Source organism: Pteronotus mesoamericanus, unplaced genomic scaffold, assembly GCF_021234165.1.
Source record: "Pteronotus mesoamericanus isolate MK-2021 breed Mesoamerican mustached bat unplaced genomic scaffold, CSHL_Meso_final scaffold_31, whole genome shotgun sequence".
In the NCBI taxonomy this organism is placed as follows: Eukaryota; Metazoa; Chordata; class Mammalia; order Chiroptera; family Mormoopidae; genus Pteronotus; species Pteronotus mesoamericanus.
In genome coordinates, this window is record NW_026555312.1 from 31,445,625 (window position 1) to 31,450,363 (window position 4,739).

Consider the following 4,739-nt stretch of genomic DNA (forward strand, 5'->3'; position numbering starts at 1 on the left):
CTGAGGGTCTGGAATCTTCCACAGCTGTCTACTTCATTAAGGCTTTTGAAGAAAATACAGTAATGCATTATAAACCAGCCAAGCATACATAAGCAGTGAGGAATACACCACCTGGCTCATAAGAGATCCTTTGTAGCTTGAAAAAGTTCATTGAAATTGCATGTTAAACTAGCAGTTACCAACAAGTGTCTATTAAATTATTCTACTTAACAAAATAGCATTGTTTTGAGCATTCAAAAAATTAAAATGCTTTGTAACAAATGTAATCATAATCATTTATGTTTAATAAATTCTTTCAATACAAAATTAACCTTTTTTGTAACTTAGTAATTCAGTCAAGAAATTACTTATAAAGAATATGTATTTGCTTTTGGGAACTAACATTATCTGATCTAGAATTATTCAGTAAGGCAAGTGTATCATAAAAGGCTACTCTGAGAATTCTAACATATTTGTTCATTCATTCGTTCATTCTTTCATCCCTCCTTTCAGTTTCAGGGAATGTTTCAAAAGTAATGTGCTGTGAAAATGTATACAAAGCACAAACAAAATAAACAAACAAAAACAACAACAAAAACTTTAGGAAAATCCATTCCACAAAACCACATCAACTCCAATTTTCAACAAGTGCCTGTGGTTCACCGTTTTGTAGCAATCAGAGGTGTTATGTTTAACATCTTGATCAGTCTTCTTCCTTATCCATTGTCCTTTGTTCCTTTTATCTCTCCCCCACCCCCTCAATGGTATATAAAAGAAAACGATTTTAAAAATACATAAGTCCTTAAAAACATATCAGAGGGTCAAAGGTATTAAAATCGAGACTCTTAGAAGATGTCAAGTTCTGACACCTGCACTTTTTCTCTCCGCACCCCCCCCCCCCACTTGTAATCTCAGCTATCATGTACCCAGTTCCATAAACAGGTTTCTGGGGAAACTCATATGTGTGCACGCAGGTGGTTAATGAGACCTTGGGCAAAAGAGCTAACGTCCCTCGGATTCTGGGGAAAGCAAATCAGGAGCCCTGGTGGGCTTGACGGGCTCTGCCTTTGTGAGCAACCGAACCGGGAAGTTCTTTCTGGGGCCTTGCCCAGGAGCTCCCCAGGCCGGCTATCCCCTGGGCCACCCTGCCCATTTCCTGAGAAAAGACTTTGTCTCTTTTATAACCAGACTTTCAGCCCCTCGCACCCGAGAACGATGAGTGCTAGGGAGTGGATAGCCAGCGCGTCCCCACGAAGAGGCAAAAAAGCCGCGTCCGTCCGCTCTGAAAAATACCCTGTTCCGCGCCCACACAGTAAAGGAGGGATGCTCCTGAGCACCCGGGATCCCCCGGCTCCGCGCCTACCTGGAGTGGTCCCTGCACCGAGAAGCGCTTTGCGGGTCCTTCTGCAACCGGGACCGCCACCTCTGTGAACCACGGTGGCGGGGACTCCAAGGGTGCAACGGTGTGTGTGTGTGTGTCTGTGTGTGTGTGTGTGTACGCGTGTGCGCAAGGGTGCGGTGGGAAGGTGTGGGCGGGGGTGCAAAGGGGCGGGGCAGGGCCAGGCGCCGGGGTAATGTTCCCCCGCGTCTCCCCGCCTGGCTTCTCTAAGAACCTGGGCGCTGGCGGAGTTTACAGGTGTGGGCGCCGGCGGAGGGAGCAGGGAACTGGGAGAAGTGGTGATCGATCGCAGTATTGACAAAAGTCCCCTTTATAAGGGTGGCCGGTGGGGGCGATCGTCAGAGCTCAGGAGTGGACGTCAGAGGAAAGTGGTGTTGGGGCGGGTGCTGGAGACAGTGCCCTCCCGAGCAGAGTGGGTTGCAGGAACCGGACCGAGGAATAGGGGCCCATCCTGAGCTCGTGGCTAGTGCCACGGCGACACCCCAGTCTCTTTCAAATGCTGCGAGTCCTGCCACTCCCGCTTCCTTTCCCTAGGAAAAAGGGCGTGATTCCCTTAGGGTCATTTCTAATTCTAACTAACATGACTCACTATGGTAGCTGGGAATAGGGGTACTGGGAGGGTCTCAGACTATTGATATTTCCAGATGGAACATCTGCAAGTCCTAAAGAGAGGATGGATCAGATGTTCTTGTCTTCCCAGACTTTGCCTTTGTTGGAATGGTTTCTTGAAGAGTCTCACTGAGAGCAAAGCGGAATTCTTCTAATGCCTCCAATGGGCCTTTAGGGAGCCTGGTTCTGGCTTTTCTGGTGATGGGTAACAGGGGTGTCCAAACTTTTGGTGTCTCTGGGTCACACTGGAAGAAGAAGAGTTGTCTTAGCCCACACATTAAATTAACAAACAGTAACAGAAACAAGAAAAATCTCATAATATTTTAAGTAAAGTTATGCTTTTCTTTGGGGCTGCATTCATAGCCACCGTGGGCCTCATGGGGTCTGTGGGCTATAGATTGGACACCCCTGACTAGGAGACATTTCAGGAATGTTTCAAAAGCTGTTTCAAAATTCATTTCAAAAGTCCCCTTCCACTCTTAAATGGGATCAAATGAAAGACTCTAAGAGTTGTCCAAAACAAGTGAACTTAGGACATAAGCCAAGCAAAACAGCTTTCCTTGTAGAGCAACTAGGTTGCATACCCACAGAAATCTCTTACCCCAGTGTTACAAAGAATTTTCTATGTAAGTTTAAAATATCTATCTACACCTATGTATATAGATTTACGTACTACCTAGAATATTTATATATTCATGGATATAGTTACATATCTATAGTACATATAGTTACCAGTGTACTGAACAGTAAAATGTGAAACTCTAAACTGGTAGAACAAGTAAGATTTTTTTTTTAACACTCATCCACATCTTTCCAGGCAAAATTTCAGACCATCCCCCACTTTTTACACTGGGTATGAAAATGAACCCTCAAATTTATATCACTACTCCTTTTCTTTGTTCTTATAAGAATAGCAGTATCCACCCACAGTGTGTGAGATGAGGAAGCCTACAGCAGTTCAGAGAGAATAGCCAGGGAGAAGGGCCTGCATGGACAGCTATCTCTGTCTGTGTTTCTGGAAAAGGTTGAGATAGCCTGTCAACACAGACCCATTTTTATAGGGAAGGGTTATGAATTGAAGCAATATTAAATAATTGACCCTGGACTTTGGCCACAGGTTTAATTTATGTCATACCTACCAGAGTATAGTTAAGGTGATGATGACAAACATCTAGTGGTTGTAGCAGGACAGGCATGGGCAATGGCAGTGTATGAAATAATGCAAAAGACTTTGGTCAAGAAACTAGACTAAAATCCAAAGAGGAACAAAAGAGGTGACTGTCTTCAGAGAATTACCACCAAGGTTTTGTGTATAAGAATCAGGAATGCAGCTAGGATACCAGTCTCTCTTTGGAGTCCACCTAATTCACTTTAAGAAGCCAGACGTGCCAGACTCTATATTCAGTGCCAGTTCTGGGAAGGTGCATTGACCTTGAGAGTGGCCAAAAAAAAATCAGACCTGGCAGATTAGCTGTTTTCATGACAAAAGCACCAACAGAAAATAACAACTGCTGATGTACTGAGTCTACTTCTGTAGAAACATTTCCTCATTTGCCAAGGCTTTTGAGCTTCTGTGTCTGATCTCAGGATGATGACACTGCATGTAAATTTCCGTTCCAGACCATTCTTCCAGACACCCATTTCTCTTTTGCCTTTAGTATGCATCTCTTCCTCCAGCCTCCTGAGAATATGTGATCATGCTTAGAGTATACAGGTCAATAGAAAATCAATTGCAGCTTCCAAATCATTTATTTATTTGAGATATATTTTGAAGTGCGCTTTATGTTCCAGGTACTATCCTAAGTACTGAGAACATGTAGAAAATTATATAGACACTGCCCTTAAGCAATTTATCTTTAGTGAAAGAAGGAAGAAAAAGGAAAAGCTCTACTTCAGTAAGATATTATAAATTCCAAGAAAAATGTATCACATCTATACACAGAAGTCAGGAAAAGCACAAACAGAAGCCTTCATCAGACTGGAGAAGGGGGATATTTATTCATTCAGCAACCACATGGAGAGCACCAACTGTGTTCCAGGAATTGTGATATGTACTAGATATATACTCAAGTGACTGAAACAAAAAAACCCATGCCCTTAATGGGCTGACAGTCTACAACCTTGCTACTGAAATTGTGGTCCATGGAGCAATAGCATTAGCATCATCTTTTATAGTTTTTAAATTGCACTGGTTATTTGAGAAGGATGTCATTTGTCAATACACAGTTCAGAGAGAATAGCCAGGAAGAAGGGCCTGCATGGACAGCTATCTCTGTCTGTGTTTCTGGAAAAGGTTGAGATAGCCTGTCAACACAGACCCATTTTTATAAGGAAGGGTTATGAATTGAAGCAATATTAAATAATTGACCCTGGACTTACATGCTCATACATGTATTGAATATGACTCACATATGGATGTAAATGAATAATGAGATTTTGAGGATCTATTTTCTTTTAGTCCTTATCTTTCATAATGTTTCACTTTCCTCATACAGTTTTTACTTGAACATTTCATAGTTTTAATTGATTACATTTAGCTTCAATTGCAATTTTGGCCTGTCATTTCAAAACGAGTGGTCATCAGAATCATAGAGTGCTTTATAATTTGCAGATTATAGGGCTCCATAGCAAGGATTCTGATTCAGTAAATCTTGGTCAAAATTTCAAAATTCTTTTCTTATTTGATAGACTTTTTTTCAAGACCAGTTTAGGTTCACAACAAACTTGAGCCAAATTTGTTCTCAATATATTC